Here is a 17,522-nt window from a genome sequence, read left to right as displayed (position 1 = left end):
GATGGAAGGAGATGGACTCTGGGGTTCTTCTCCTTGTTGGTGTTTTCAGATCCAAATGGAGAATCCACAGAATCCCTGTGGGATGCAGAAACTGACAGAGAACTTTTCCGTGCAACAATGTCTCTGGAAAACTTCCTGATTTTTCCAGAATGATCCGTTTCGATAACCGAGACACCGGACCAGCTTGTAAGTGTATACGGAGAAGCCAGATGGAGGAGCCCCCGAGAAGAACCAAGGGGTGAGGGCTGTCCTGGACGGGACTCAGGGACTGGACGTTTAACATGTTTTACCATGCCACAAAGTAGCCTTGGCAAAATCCCACCATATCAAAGGAGGCAATTATTTTTTAGAAAGACTTCCATATGCCATTGAAACCAGTAGACTATTGTTATATAAAGACATCTACCATTGAAACCAGTAGACTATTGTTATATAAAGACATATACCATTGAAACCAGTAGTCTATTGTTATATAAGGACTTCCATATGCCATTGAAACCAGTAGACTATTGTTTTATAAAGACATCTACCATTGAAACCGGTAGACTATTGTTTTATAAAGACATACCATTGAAACCAGTAGTCTATTGTTTAAAAGAGACTTCCATCTACCATTGAAACCAGTAGACTATTGTTTAATAAAGACTAAATTGAAACCAGTAGACTATTGTTTTATTAAGACATATCATTGAAACCAGTAGTCTATTGTTTTATAAAGACATCTACCATTGAAACCAGCAGTCTATTGTTTTATTAAGACATATCATTGAAACCAGTAGACTCTTTCTCTCATATTCTGTTGGTTTTCAACATTCTCTCATTGTCTGGTAGCCAGATGCCCATTCACCCATACCCTACTGCACTAATAATGTTAACAAATAATAGTTGATCAACATTTGAAGCTAAAACGTTCTGATCGTTTTATTTTTACGTAGCCTAGGCCTACTGGTTGTATGAATTTGTGATCTATCATCCCGGAGTCTGGTTGGGGCCATTTCTTTCTGGACAAGCTGACCAATAGAATAGAGCAACTTTTCTACAATGGGGGGATGGTAGATTGACATAGCTTTCCCTGAGTCTTTCTTATAGACACACTGCCTAAGTAAATTGAATTAAATTGCCAAAATTACATAGCCTAATTAGCCTACTCCTGTCTGTACAGAACTAAATCAAATCATTTATATAAGCTACTAAAGCATGATTTGGCCACAGAGGGTCATTAGCTTCCCCTAACCGTAATTAATATATTTTTTTTAAATCACATTGCCTACAGTTGGAAGGAAAGGCAGCCCGCTTGGTAAATACCCTAATAGATGATTGAGTTGTGACAGTGTAAAGTAAAAGACGGCCCAGCCAGGCATATCGCAACATTTATCAATACAATGGTGGGAAAACATAGTTTGGAAAGCAAAATGGCTACTGTTTTTAAAAGAGAAGAAAATGAAAAGACGAACCTATCGTTTAGTTCTAAACTTTATAGATGGGAACAACAGTAGGCCCACAGCCCATCTCCTAAGCGGCAGTGTAGCCTAGCGGTTAGATCGTTGGACTAGTAACTGGAAGGTTGCAAGTTCAAACCCCCGAGCTGACAAGGTACAAATCTGTCGTTCTGCCCCTGAACAGGCAGTTAACCCACTGTTCCAAGGCCGTCATTGAAAATAAGAATTTGTTCTTAACTGACTTGCCTAGTTAAAATAAAATAAGCACCAGTGGTGAGCATCGACCACATCCCCGGGTGAGTGCTCACCGAGCATTATTCACTACTCATCACTGTTGGGTCGGTGCCGTTTAAAAACGCTGTTTCATTAGATATACATTCATTCCCTCCTCCAGTTTAGACGTCGTATTCTACTCGTGTCTCCCCTTCCTCATAGGGCCATTATATGGACAACGTCATGTTAATTGATCCGTTTGTCAGTGTCTGTGATGTAGGCTACCCTGTCATTTGGCGTATTGAAAATAATAATAATAATAATTCTGCAAATATATCCAGTCATTAAAGTGTAGTAGAATTGCATGAAATGTATCCCCCCCCCACCGTCTAAAGAACATGATATAGCCTATAGCTCAGGCCTCTACACTATACTGCTCAGCCACGCATTGTGAACAGTGATGGAGTTATATTATTAGTCCAAATTACAACTATCCAATTTATTTTACCTTTATTTAACCAGGCAAGTCAGTTAAGAACAAATTCTTATTTTCAATGACGGCCTGGGAACAGTGGGTTAACTGCCTGTTCAGGGGCAGAACGACAGATTTGTACCTTGTCAGCTCGGGGGTTTGAACTTGCAACCTTCCGGTTACTAGTCCAACACTCTAACCACTAGGCTACCCTTTACCGCCAATGTACTCATCACATCAGGATTAGTAGGCTATAATTACATAGGTCTGCAAACGCATGGAATGCGTCATTGTAAAAAGGTGCATTTGTTCAAATAGGTGAAAGTTTCCTTCCCCAAACTTGAAAGACACGCACAGGTTAATGATTTTTCTGTTCGTTACTTGGCTGCAAAGTGCGCGATAAGGACACGTCACTGCATCCTCAACTTGCATGTTCTGTTAAAATTAAATAGCATCATTTAAAAATGGGATTTCGTGTCATTCTGAGCACGGTGGGTGGATGCCCGAATCAGGTTACACACCCAGTGCATATGGGACCCGTAACATTTACAGAAACCCTGCAGCAACACTCACATCTGTAGCCATGAAATGCTTTGAAAAAGGCTGGTCATGGCTCACAACATCATCATCCCAGACACCCTGGACAAACCCAACAGATGATCCAATCTCTATTGCACTCCAAACTGCATCAGCAGTTGGATATATCCAACGTATGCATCAAATTGTACACGTAGACTTGACAGAAATAGTAGCAAAAAAGGTGAAATGTTGAACTTTTATTGCACACATACGCAGTAAACATTTTGGGATTACATAATGAAAAGATGGACTGCAGAATTACGCAGCATTGATGCGTTAGTCCCCTCCTGTATTTCCTGTTCACCCAGGACTGCGTCGCCAGGCACGACTCCAAAAACACCAGCATCAAGTTCTCTGACGACACGACGGTGTTCGGCCTGACCACCAACGACAATAAGACCGCCTGTAGGGCAGGTGGTCAGTGACCTAGCAGTGTGTTGCCAGGACAACAACCTTCCCTTCAACATGTCAGCAAGACAAAAAGGAGCTGATGGTGGACGACAGGAAACGGAGGACCGGAGCCACGCCCCCAATCTACATCGACGGGGCTGTGGTGGAGCGGGTTGAAAGCTCCGTGTCCACGTCACTAAGCATCATGGTCCACACACACCAACACGGTCGTTAAGAAGGCACGACAACACCTCTTCCCTCTCAGGAGGCTGCAAAAAGATGTGTCATGGGTCATCAGATCCTCAGAAAGTTCTACAGCTGCACCATTGAGAGCATCTTGACTGACTGCGTCACCGCTTGATATGGCAACTGCTTGGCATCCGACCGCAAGATGCTACAGGGGGTAGTGGGTACAGCCCAGTACATCACTAGTGTTGACCACAGGGTGCTACAGGGGGTAGTGGGTACAGCCCAGTACATCACTAGTGTTGACCACAAGGTGCTACAGGGGGTAGTGGGTACAGCCCAGTACATCACTAGTGTTGACCACAAGGTGCTACAGGGGGTAGTGTGTACAGCCCAGTACATCCATGGTGTTGACCACAAGGTGCTACAAGGGGTAGTGGGTACAGCACAGTACATCACTAGTGTTGACCACAAGGTGCTACAGGGGGTAGTAGTGGGTACAGCCCAGTACATCACTAGTGTTGACCACAAGGTGCTACAGGGGTAGTGGGTACGGCCCAGCACATCACTAGTGTTGACCACAAGGTGCTACAGGGGGTAGTGGGTACAGCCCAGTACATCCATGGTGTTGACCACAAGGTGCTACAGGGGGTAGTGGGTACAGCCCAGTACATCACTAGTGTTGACCACAAGGTGCTAAAGGGGTAGTGGATACGGCCCAGTACATCACTAGTGTTGACCACAAGGTGCTACAGAGGGTAGTGGGTACAGTCCAGCACATCACTAGTGTTGACCACAAGGTGCTACAGGGGGTAGTGGGTACAGCCCAGTACATCACATAGTGTTGACCACAAGGTGCTACAGGGGGTAGTGGGTACAGCCCAGTACATCACATGGTGTTGACCACAAGGTGCTACAGGGGGTAGTGGGTACAGCCCAGTACATCACTGGTGTTGACCACAAGGTGCTACAGGGGTAGTGGGGTACGGCCCAGTACATCACTAGTGTTGACCACAAGGTGCTACAGGGGGTAGTGGGTACAGCCCAGTACATCACTAGTGTTGACCACAAGGTGCTACAGGGGGTAGTGGTGTACAGCCCAGTGGGTACAGCCCAGTACATCACTAGTGTTGACCACAAGATGCTACAGGGGGTAGTGGGTACGGCCCAGTACATCACTAGTGTTGACCACAAGGTGCTAAAGGGGGTAGTGGGTACAGCCCAGTACATCACTAGTGTTGACCACAAGGTGCTACAGGGGGTAGTGGGTACAGCCCAGTACATCACTAGTGTTGACCACAAGGTGCTACAGGGGGTAGTGGGTACGGCCCAGTACATCACTAGTGTTGACCACAAGGTGCTACAGGGAGTAGTGGGTACGGCCCAGTACATCACTAGTGTTGACCACAAGGTGCTACAGGGGGTAGTGGGTACAGCCCAGTACATCATCACAGTGTTGACCACAAGGTGCTACAGGGGGTAGTGGGTACAGCCCAGTACATCACTAGTGTTGACCACAAGGTGCTACAGGGGGTAGTGGGTACAGCCCAGTACATCACTAGTGTTGACCACAAGATGCTACAGGGGGTAGTGGGTACAGCCCAGTACATCACTAGTGTTGACCACAAGGTGCTACAGGGGGTAGTGGGTACGGCCCAGTACATCACTAGTGTTGACCACAAGGTGCTACAGGGGGTAGTGGGTACAGCCCAGTACATCACTAGTGTTGACCACAAGGTGCTACAGGGGGTAGTGGGTACGGCCCAGTACATCACTAGTGTTGACCACAAGGTGCTACAGGGGGTAGTGGGTACAGCCCAGTACATCACTAGTGTTGACCACAAGATGCTACAGGGGGTAGTGGGTACAGCCCAGTACATCACTAGTGTTGACCACAAGGTGCTACAGGGGGTAGTGGGTACAGCCCAGTACATCACTAGTGTTGACCACAAGATGCTACAGGGGGTAGTGGGTACAGCCCAGTACATCACTAGTGTTGACCACAAGGTGCTACAGGGGGTAGTGGGTGTTGACCACAAGGTGCCCAGTACATCACTAGTGTTGACCACAAGGTGCTACAGAGGGTAGTGGGTACAGCCCAGTACATCACTAGTGTTGACCACAAGGTGCTACAGGGGGTAGTGGGTGCTACAGGGGTAGTGGGTACCCAGTACATCACTAGTGTTGACCACAAGATGCTACAGGGGGTAGTGGGTACGGCCCAGTACATCACTAGTGTTGACCACTAGGTGCTACAGGGGGTAGTGGGTACAGCCCAGTACATCACTAGTGTTGACCACAAGGTGCTACAGGGGGTAGTGGGTAGTCACTAGTGTTGACCACAAGGTGCTACAGGGGGTAGTGGGTACAGCCCAGTACATCACTAGTGTTGACCACAAGGTGCTACAGGGGGTAGTGGGTACGGCCCAGTACATCCATGGTGTTGACCACAAGGTGCTACAGGGGGTAGTGGGTACAGCCCAGAACATCCATGGTGTCGACCACAAGGTGCTACAGGGGGTAGTGGGTACAGCCCAGTACATCCATGGTGTCGACCACAAGGTGCTACAGTGGGTAGTGGGTACGGCCCAGTACATCACTAGTGTTGACCACAAGGTGCTACAGGGGGTAGTGGGTACAGCCCAGTACATCACTAGTGTTGACCACAAGGTGCTACAGAGGGTAGTGGGTACAGCCCAGTACATCACTAGTGTTGACCACTAGGTGCTACAGGGGGTAGTGGGTACGGCCCAGTACATCACTAGTGTTGACCACAAGGTGCTACAGAGGGTAGGTGGTACAGCCCAGTACATCCATGGTGTTGACCACAAGGTGCTACAGGGGGTAGTGGGTACAGCCCAGTACATCACTAGTGTTGACCACAAGGTGCTACAGGGGGTAGTGGGTACAGCCCAGTACATCACTAGTGTTGACCACAAGGTGCTACAGGGGGTAGTGGGTGGGTCGGCCCAGTACATCACTAGTGTTGACCACAAGGTGCTACAGAGGGTAGGTGGTACAGCCCAGTACATCCATGGTGTTGACCACAAGGTGCTACAGGGGGTAGTGGGTACAGCCCAGTACATCACTAGTGTTGACCACTAGGTGCTACAGGGGGTAGTGGGTACAGCCCAGTACAACACTAGTGTTGACCATGGTGTTGACCAGTACAAGGTGCTACCACAAGGGGGTAGTGGATACGGCCCAGTAGATCCATGGTATTGACCACAAGGTGCTAAAGGGGGTAGTGGGTACGGCCCAGCAAACCACGGTGTTGACCACAAGGTGCTACAGGGGGTATTGGGTACGGCCCAGTACATCCATGGTGTTGACCACAAGGTGCTACAGGGGGTAGTGGGTACAGCCCAGTACATCACTAGTGTTGACCACAAGGTGCTACAGAGGGTAGTGGGTACAGCCCAGTACATCACTAGTGTTGACCACAAGGTGATACAGAGGGTAGTGGGTACGGCCCAGTACATCACTAGTGTTGACCACAAGGTGCTACAGGGGGTAGTGGGTACAGCCCAGTACATCACTAGTGTTGACCACAAGGTGCTACAGGGGGTAGTGGGTACGGCCCAGTACATCACTAGTGTTGACCACAAGGTGCTACAGGGGGTAGTGGGTACAGCCCAGTACATCACTAGTGTTGACCACAAGGTGCTACAGGGGGTAGTGGGTACGGCCCAGTACATCCATGGTGTTGACCACAAGGTGCTACAGGGGGTAGTGGGTACGGCCCAGTACATCCATGGTGTTGACCACAAGATGCTACAGGGGGTAGTGGGTACGGCCCAGTACATCCATGGTGTCGACCACAAGGTGCTACAGTGGGTAGTGGGTACGGCCCAGTACATCACCAGTGTTGACCACAAGGTGCTACAGGGGGTAGTGGGTACGGCCCAGTACATCACTAGTGTTGACCACAAGGTGCTACAGGGGGTAGTGGGTACAGCCCAGTACATCACTAGTGTTGACCACAAGGTGCTACAGGGGGTAGTGGGTACAGCCCAGTACATCACTAGTGTTGACCACAAGATGCTACAGGGGGTAGTGGGTACGGCCCAGTACATCCATGGTGTTGACCACAAGGTGCTACAGGGGGTAGTGGGTACAGCCCAGTACATCACTAGTGTTGACCACAAGGTGCTACAGGGGGTAGTGGGTACAGCCCAGTACATCACTAGTGTTGACCACAAGGTGCTAAAGGGGGTAGTGGGTACGGCCCAGCAAACCACGGTGTTGACCACAAGGTGCTACAGGGGGTATTGGGTACGGCCCAGTACATCCATGGTGTTGACCACAAGGTGTTGACCACAACTAGGTGCAAGGTGCTACAGAGGGTAGTGGGTACATCACTGGCCCAGTACATCACTAGTGTTGACCACAAGGTGCTACAGGGGGTAGTGGGTACAGCCCAGTACATCACTAGTGTTGACCACAAGATGCTACAGGGGGTAGTGGGTACAGCCCAGTACATCACTAGTGTTGACCACAAGGTGCTACAGAGGGTAGTGGGTACAGCCCAGTACATCACTAGTGTTGACCACAAGGTGCTACAGGGGGTAGTGGGTACGGCCCAGTACATCACTAGTGTTGACCACAAGGTGCTACAGGGGGTAGTGGGTACAGCCCAGTACATCACTAGTGTTGACCACAAGATGCTACAGAGGGGGTAGTGGTGTTGACCACAAGGTGCTACGGCCCAGTACATCACTAGTGTTGACCACAAGGTGCTACAGGGGGTAGTGGGTACAGCCCAGTACATCACTAGTGTTGACCACAAGATGCTACAGGGGGTAGTGCGTACGGCCCAGTACATCACTAGTGTTGACCACAAGGTGCTACAGGGGGTAGTGCGTACGGCCCAGTACATCACTAGTGTTGACCACAAGGTGCTACAGAGGATAGTGGGTACAGCCCAGTACATCACTAGTGTTGACCACAAGGTGCTACAGGGGGGTGCTAGGGGGTGGGTACAGGCCCAGTACATCACTAGTGTTGACCACAAGGTGCTACAGGGGTAGTGGGTACAGTACATCCAGTACATCACTAGTGTTGACCACAAGATGCTACAGGGGGTAGTGGGTACGGCCCAGTATATAGGTGCTAGTGTTGACCACTAGGTGCTACATGGGGTAGTGGGTACGGCCCAGTACATCACTAGTGTTGACCACAAGGTGCTACAGGGGTAGTGGGTACGGCCCAGTACATCACTAGTGTTGACCACAAGGTGCTACAGGGGGTAGTGGGTACGGCCCAGTACATCCATGGTGTTGACCACAAGGTGCTACAGGGGGTAGTGGGTACAGCCCAGAACATCCATGGTGTCGACCACAAGGTGCTACAGGGGGTAGTGGGTACAGCCCAGTACATCCATGGTGTTGACCACAAGGTGCTACAGGGGGTAGTGGGTACAGCACAGTACATCACTAGTGTTGACCACAAGGTGCTAAAGGGGGTAGTGGGTACAGCCCAGTACATCACTAGTGTTGACCACAAGGTGCTACAGGGGGTAGTGGGTACGGCCCAGTACATCACTAGTGTTGACCACTAGGTGCTACAGGGGGTAGTGGGTGTTGACGGCCCAGTACATCACTAGTGTCGACCACAAGGTGCTACAGGGGGTAGTGGGTACGGCCCAGTACATCACTAGTGTTGACCACAAGGTGCTACAGGGGGTAGTGGGTACAGCCCAGTACATCACTAGTGTTGACCACAAGATGCTACAGGGGGTAGTGCGTACGGCCCAGTACATCACTAGTGTTGACCACAACTAGTGACCACTTGGGTACAGCAGCAGTACATCACTAGGTGCTACAGGGGGTAGTGGGTACGGCCCAGTACATCACTAGTGTTGACCACAAGGTGCTACAGAGGGTAGGTGGTACAGCCCAGTACATCCATGGTGTTGACTACAAGGTGCTACAGGGGGTAGTGGGTACAGCCCAGTACATCACTAGTGTTGACCACAAGGTGCTACAGGGGTAGTGGGTACGCCCAGTACATCCATGGTGTTGACCACAAGGTGCTACAGGGGGTAGTGGATACATCACTAGTGTTGACCACAGTGCTACATCCATCACTAGTGTTGACCACAAGGTGCTACAGGGGGTAGTGGGACCACAAGGTGCTACGGCCCAGTACATCCATGGTGTTGACCACAAGGTGCTACAGGGGGTAGTGGGTACAGCCCAGTACATCCATGGTGTTGACCACAAGGTGCTACAGGGGGTAGTGGGTACAGCCCAGTACATCACTAGTGTTGACCACAAGGTGCTAAAGGGGGTAGTGGGTACAGCCCAGTACATCACTAGTGTTGACCACAAGGTGCTACAGAGGGGTAGTGGGTACGGTGCCAGCAGCCCAGTACCAGTACATCACTAGTGTTGACCACAAGGTGCTACAGGGGGTAGTGTGTACAGCCCAGAACATCACTAGTGTTGACCACAAGGTGCTACAGAGGGTAGTGGGTACGGCCCAGTACATCACTACATCACAGGGGTAGTGGGTGACCACACTAGGTGATGCTACAGGGGGTAGTGGGTACAGCCCAGTACATCACTAGTGTTGACCACAAGGTGCTAAAGGGGGTAGTGGGTACGGCCCAGCAAACCACGGTGTTGACCACAAGGTGCTACAGGGGGTATTGGGTACGGCCCAGTACATCCATGGTGTCGACCACAAGGTGCTACAGGGGTAGTGGGTACAGCCCAGTACATCCATGGTGTCGACCACAAGGTGCTACAGTACATCACTAGGGGGTGCTAGTGGGTACAGCCCAGTACATCACTAGTGTTGACCACAAGGTGCTACAGGGGGTAGTGGGTACGGCCCAGTACATCACTAGTGTTGACCACAAGGTGCTACAGGGGGTAGTGGGTACAGCCCAGTACATCACTAGTGTTGACCACAAGGTGCTACAGGGGGTAGTGGGTACAGCCCAGTACATCACCAGTGTTGACCACAAGATGCTACAGAGGGTAGTGGGTACGGCCCAGTACATCCATGGTGTCGACCACAAGGTGCTACAGGGGGTAGTGGGTACAGCCCAGTACATCACTAGTGTTGACCACAAGGTGCTACAGGGGGTAGTGGGTACAGCCCAGTACATCACTAGTGTTGACCACAAGGTGCTACAGGGGGTAGTGGGTACGGCCCAGTACATCACTAGTGTTGACCACAAGGTGCTACAGGGGGGTAGTGCTACAGGGGGTAGTGGCCCCAGTACATCACTAGTGTTGACCACAAGGTGCTACAGAGGGTAGTGGGTACGCCCAGTACATCACTAGTGTTGACCACAAGGTGCTACAGGGGGTAGTGGGTACGGCCCAGTACATCACTAGTGTTGACCACAAGATGCTACAGGGGGTAGTGGGTACAGCCCAGTACATCACTAGTGTTGACCACAAGGTGCTACAGGGGGTAGTGGGTACAGCCCAGTACATCCATGGTGTTGACCACAAGGTGCTACAGGGGGTAGTGGGTACAGCCCAGCACATCACCAGTGTTGACCACAAGGTGCTACAGGGGGTGCTAGTGGGGTACAGCCCAGTACATCACTAGTGTTGACCACAAGGTGCTACAGGGGTAGTGGGTACGGCCCAGCATATCACTAGTGTTGACCACAAGGTGCTACAGGGGGTAGTGTGGGTACGGCCAGGGGGGTAGTGGGTAGTACATCACTAGTGTTGACCACAAGGTGCTACAGGGGGTAGTGGGTACAGCCCAGTACATCACTAGTGTTGACCACAAGGTGCTACAGAGGGTAGTGGGTACGGCCCAGTACATCACTAGTGTTGACCACAAGATGCTACAGGGGACCACAAGGTAGTGGGTACAGCCCAGTACATCACTAGTGTTGACCACAAGGTGCTACAGGGGGTAGTGGGTACGGCCCAGTACATCCATGGTGTTGACCACAAGGTGCTACAGGGGGTAGTGGGTACCACAAGGCCCAGCACATCACCAGTGTTGACCACAAGGTGCTACAGGGGGTAGTGGGTACAGCCCAGTACATCCATGGTGTTGACCACAAGGTGCTACAGGGGGTAGTGGGTACGGCCCAGTACATCACTAGTGTTGACCACAAGGTGCTACAGGGGGTAGTGGGTACAGCCCAGTACATCACTAGTGTTGACCACAAGGTGCTACAGGGGGTAGTGGGTACAGCCCAGTACATCACTAATGTTGACCACAAGGTGCTACAGGGGGGGGTAGTGGGTACAGCCCAGTACATCACTAGTGTTGACCACAAGGTGCTACAGGGGGTAGTGGGTACAGCCCAGTACATCACTAGTGTTGACCACAAGGTGCTACAGGGGGTAGTGGGTACAGCCCAGTACATCACTAGTGTTGACCACAAGGTGCTTCAGGGGGTAGTGGGTACAGCCCAGTACATCCATGGTGTCGACCACATGGTGCTACAGGGGGTAGTGGGTAAGGCCCAGTACATCACTAGTGTTGACCACAAGGTGCTTCAGGGGGTAGTGGGTACATCACTAGCCCAGTACATCCATGGTGTTGACCACAAGGTGCTACAGGGGGTAGTGGGTACGGCCCAGCACATCACGAGTGTTGACCACAAGGTGCTACAGGGGGTAGTGGGTACAGCCCAGAACATCCATGGTGTCGACCACAAGGTGCTACAGGGGGTAGTGGGTACAGCCCAGTACATCACTAGTGTTGACCACAAGGTGCTACAGGGGGTAGTGGGTACAGCCCAGTACATCACTAGTGTTGACCACAAGGTGCTACAGGGGGTAGTGGGTACAGCCCAGTACATCACTAGTGTTGACCACAAGGTGCTACAGGGGGTAGTGGGTAAGGCCCAGTACATCACTAGTGTTGACCACAAGGTGCTTCAGGGGGTAGTGGGTACAGCCCAGTACATCCATGGTGTCGACCACAAGGTGCTACAGGGGGTAGTGTGTACGGCCCAGTACATCACTAGTGTTGACCACAAGGTGCTTCAGGGGGTAGTGGGTACAGCCCAGTACATCCATGGTGTCGACCACAAGGTGCTACAGGGGGTAGTGGGTAAGGCCCAGTACATCACTAGTGTTGACCACAAGGTGCTACAGGGGGTAGTGGGTACAGCCCAGTACATCCATGGTGTCGACCACAAGGTGCTACAGGGGGTAGTGGGTACGGCCCAGTACATGCCCACCGATGAACCATCAAACAGGCAAAGCCTCAATACAGGACTAAGATCAAATCGTACTACAACGGCTCTGATACTCGTCAAATGTGGCAGGGCTTGTATACCATTACAGACTACAAAGGGAAGCACATCCGAGAGCTACCCAGTGAAACGAGCTTACCAGACGAGCTAAACTACTTCTATGCTCACTTGGAGGCAAATAACACTGAAACATTCATGAGAGCACCAGCTGTTCCGGAAGACTGTGATCTTGCTCTCCTCAGTCGATGCGAGTAAGAACTTTAAAACAGGTCAACATTCGCAAGGCCAGACGAATTACCAGGACGTGTACGGCAAACATGCGCTGACCAACTGGCAAGTGTCTTCACTGACCTTTTCAACCTCTCCCTGTCAGAGTCTGTAATACCAACATGTTTTAAGCAGACCACCATAGTCCCTGTGCCCAAGAACACTCAAGTAACCTGTCTAAATCTGTAGCCATGGAGTGCTTTGAAAGGCTGGTCATAACTCACTTCATGACCATTATCACAGAAACCCTAGACCCACTCCAATTTGCATACCGCCCTAACAGATCTACAGATGATATAATCTCTATTGCACTCCACACTGCCCTTTCCCACCTGGACAAAAGGAATACCTGTACGAGAATGCTATTCATTGACTACAGCTCGGTGTTCAACACTATAGTGCCCTCAATGCTCATCAATAAGCTAAGGACCCTGGGACTAAACACCTCCCTCTGCAACTGGATCCTGGACTTCCTGATGGACCGCCCCCAGGTGGTAAGGGTAGGTAACAACACATCCGCCACGCTGATCCTCAACATGGGGACCCCTCAGGGGTGCATGCTCAGGCCCCTCATGTACTCCCTGTTCAGTCATGATTGCACAGCCAGGCACGACTCCAACACCATCATCAAGTTTGCCGATGACACAACAGTGGTAGGCCTGATCACCAACAACAACGAGACACCCTATAGTGAGGAGGTCAGAGACCTGACCGCATGGTCAGTGGAGCAGGTTGAGAGCTTCAAGTTCCTTGGTGTCCACATCAACAAGCTAAGTAGGTGAATGCATGATCTCTGCGTGTGTGTGGTTCCCACTGAAGTGTGGAGGTGGTGGTGTGATGGTATGGGGGTGCTTTGCTGTGACACTATTGGTGATTTATTTAGAATTCAAGGTACACTTCAGCATGGCTACCACCGCATTCTGAAGAAACATGCCATCCCATCTGGTTTGCGCTTAGTGGGACTATCATTTGTTTTTCAACAGGACAATGACCCAACACACCTCCAGGCTGTGCAAGGGCTATTTTACCAAGAAGGAGAGTGATGGTGTGCTGCATCAGATGACCTGGCCTCCACAATCACCCGACCTCAACCGAATTGAGATGGTTTGGGATGAGATGGACCACAGAGTGAAGGAAAAGCAGCCAACAAGTGCTCAGTATATGTGGGAACTCCTTCAAGACTGTTGGAAAAGCATTCCAGGTTAAGCTGGTTGGCACAATTCCAAGAACGTGCAAAGTTGTCATCAAGGCAAAGGTTGGCTACTTTGAAGAATCGAAAATATATCTTGATTCGTTCAACACTTTTTTGGTAACTACATTATTCAATTTGTTATTTCATAGTTGATGTCTTCACTATTATTCTACAATGTAGAAAATAGTAAAAAAAAAAAAAAAACCTTGAATGAGTAGGTGTCCAAACTTTTGACTGGTACTGTATATCTTTATTGTCCCAGGGAAGACAGGATGGCCTCAATTTCAAGCCCTGGAGGGTATTATTTTAGAAAAAGACCAAAAATATTTAGGTGTAATTGTAACGTTGCAATATTTCACAGGCTACCGAGGGTGGTGCACCAACCTCCAGGCAAGCCTTAAAGGGGCCGTGTTGTATTTTGAGACAGGCCTACATTGTCTGATGCTCTATGGGAAGATAGATAGTAATGCATTTGATTTGTGTTAGACCTTTTTTATGTGTGTGTGTGTGGGGGGGGGCTTAAGCTTTCGGACAAGTTAAAAAATAAAAATAAAAAAAAATCATATTTCCTACTGGCTAAAAACGTTATATCTTTCTATAATTCTTCTATTTCTCTCTCTGCATTGTTGGGAAGGTCTGTAAGTAAGCATTCCACTGTTAGTCTACACCTGTTGAATTGACAAAGCATGTGATAAATAAAAAAGTTATTTATAGTTTATCTCTCAACAGTAAATTGAGACCCAGACTGAGTCCCCCTCCCCCCCAAAAAATCTATATAATAATCTAAAATATAAATGGTGTAGAATCTTCAGATTCTGATTTAGATTATATCTGCAGCGCCACTTAGTGGTCGAATGAGGGAAGCCGCTTTGGCCGACTCAAATTTGGTACGTTTGAGACGTGCGTGATGATGTCTTATTTGCCAGCCAGATACACACATAACAATAAAATATTGATCGGAAGTTAAACTAAAGGGCAATAGAAGCCATGCATTTATTTTATGGAACAATGGATTTGGTAACACTTCTTTAGCTAGCTACAGCCTTGAACACTAGCAATTGAAATACGCCCCGGCGTAACGTCAGTACAAGCTAACAACAACACAAGAGGTTGTACTGACAGGGCCTCTTGTCAAAAACCAGCTGGCAAATTAGTGCAACACCTCATTCTGAGGGGTATATCAATGTCAGAAACGTTACCATATCATGTGCGAGTTAACGTTCGCTAGTTAGTTGACTGTTTTGAGAAAAGTGTTCAACGAGGACCCGGAAGGACACCACTGATACATGTTTGCCAACTTTCCATTTCAAACAGAGGCCTGATGATAGCCAACTCGTCGTTAATGTAGTCTATTTGCATGTCAGAGGGTGGACATTACACAATATTTAGCGATGTTACATAGCTATGTAGGTTGGCCCGGCATTAGCTTAACAAATTATGGATGTCTTGAAAACTTGAAAGCGACTGACCATTTACAGAAAGTTGACATACACATCTCACTCACCGGCACTGATATTCGTTTCAATGCCTTGGTGTTAACAGGGTTTAGTAATGTTAGTTAGCTAACAATCAATAACAGTAGAGTAAAACACCCGTGTTAACTAGCTAAAGCAAATCATCTGTATAGCTAGCTAATTAATTACCAGATAGATACCGAAACAATCTAGCTAGTGATTTTCAACACAGAAGTCGATCGTAAATACACCTCTAATATACAAACACTGTACGATAAACAACACGTAGCTAAACGTTAACTGTTTTTGAAAAGCAAGATAGACAAAATACTCGCCCAGGCCCAATAACCGAGGTTAGCTAGCATCGCTAGTTCAGGAAAACTGACTTGCTTGTCCATATCTCGTTTGTTTTCTTTTTTTACTAGGTAACTTACTATCATGGCTGAGTTTGGATGTTTAATAGCCCTCTAGTTATCTACATTACCTGACAAATGTTACCGTAACTAGCTGGCTACAAAACGGCACAGTTGTTAGCGAGGTAACTTACGTTCTGAAAACATTTTTCCACCCATAGAAAAGTGTCAGGGACGTCTTGCAACGACCATTCACCGATTGAACAAATAACGTAAAAATACTCACTCAATATTTATTCCAAGATGAGCAGGAACATTAGATAATCCTTCAACAACAACAAAAAAAATAATCCAGGATAGGTAAAACACTGTAATCGGGGAAAAAATATCGTCGGAAACAAAACATTTCAGAAATTAAGATTAAAATTCAAGATGGCGGCTATAGCACAGGGAGCGAGGAGAAAGGCGAAGCACTGCCATCCAGAAGAAATAGACCCGAGGAATACTCCAGCCATTCGGCATCAATCATGTCCAATAGTTTAAGATTAAACATATATTAAAGTCGTTTTGACAATTAAATTAAGTTAACTGATGATTTCGAAAAATAAAACACTATTAATTCCTGACTTTGTTAAAAAAAAAAAATCGGATGTACACAAAAGTAGTGCTGCATAAACAACCTCTAAAGCGCTTCCTAAGAATCCAACGACAGCTGATAGGATCTACGCTCTTCTGCAGTCACACTCCGATAGAAAGCAAGTGAAGAGCAGCAAATATCGTGCAATAAGTCTATCTGCATAAAGATGGCATGTGAGCACAAAGGACTATTCTATACGGCAATACTACATTGACTCTCACCACTACTCTTTTTTGTCCCCCAAGTACAATTTAACCAGTTGTTCAGAAACCGGTTTCCCGGTCGACCCATCTATGGCACACGTTGATGTGCGGTAGCTATGGTTCTAAGGTAGTTGTAGTTAAATCCATATGACAGCAAACGATATATCTATAAATCTGGGCACAGAGGGGTAATACAAAAATCTGAAATATAAACAACATTATTTGTCTAATCTCAGCTGTAAAGACACCTCTGTTGATGTCATGTTCAAAGCATAATATTCTTAATCATACAAAAAATAAAGAAGCTAACGCTGCCACCTGCAAGACTTTCTCTCACACACAGCTGGGCCGATTTGGCTCCAATGGGTGAATTGCCCTGTCCTGATGGACTTGCAAGACATTCTGCACCAACTTTTCAAACGAAGCAAGATATTTCAGGATTGTTGTCCTTTCTATTTTGACAGTGTAGATCAGTGCCCAAACCTATGTAATTCCATGGTAGTCGGAGTAATGTCACACTTGTAACATGTACCAGTTTGCAATGTGTCATACACTGACTTTCCAATTGAAAATATTAGAATAAATTGCAGTAGCATACAAATTGTGCATTTCCATTTCATGCTTCGCCTGTTGCATTTTTAAAACCCAACTCCTTGAGTATGGTGGATGTGGGTGTTCACTGCTTTTTAAACTGGGATTTATATCCTTCCCTCTGTTACATTTTTAAAACCCAACGCCTTGAGTATGGTGGATGATGTTTTTAAACTGGGATTTATATCCTTCCCTCTGTTACACTGCTTTATGGTGGATGTGGGTGTTCAAAACTGGGATTTATATCCTTCCCTCTGTTACATTTTTAAAACCCAAGGCCTTGAGTATGGTGGATGTGGGTGTTCACTGCTTTTTAAACTGGGATTTATATCCTTCCCTCTGTTACATTTTTAAAACCC

At 48.2% G+C, this 17,522-nt stretch overlaps 1 protein-coding gene across 1 annotated transcript in view; it reads right to left on the bottom strand.

Annotated features, from left to right (window-relative positions):
• LOC135536833 (histone-lysine N-methyltransferase KMT5B-B-like) overlaps window positions 1–16,939 on the bottom strand; it is a 41,067-nt gene extending 24,128 nt beyond the window's left edge. The window contains 1 exon segment of the mRNA XM_064963081.1: window positions 16,019–16,939. The gene's annotated coding sequence lies outside the window, so the exon portion shown is untranslated.
• Window positions 16,940–17,522: the final 583 nt, after the last annotated feature.

The sequence above is a fragment of the Oncorhynchus masou genome, unplaced genomic scaffold (assembly GCF_036934945.1).
Source record: "Oncorhynchus masou masou isolate Uvic2021 unplaced genomic scaffold, UVic_Omas_1.1 unplaced_scaffold_670, whole genome shotgun sequence".
NCBI lineage: Eukaryota > Metazoa > Chordata > Actinopteri > Salmoniformes > Salmonidae > Oncorhynchus > Oncorhynchus masou.
The sequence above is the reverse complement of the archived record's forward strand: the minus strand, read 5'-3'. Positions and strand labels throughout refer to the sequence as shown.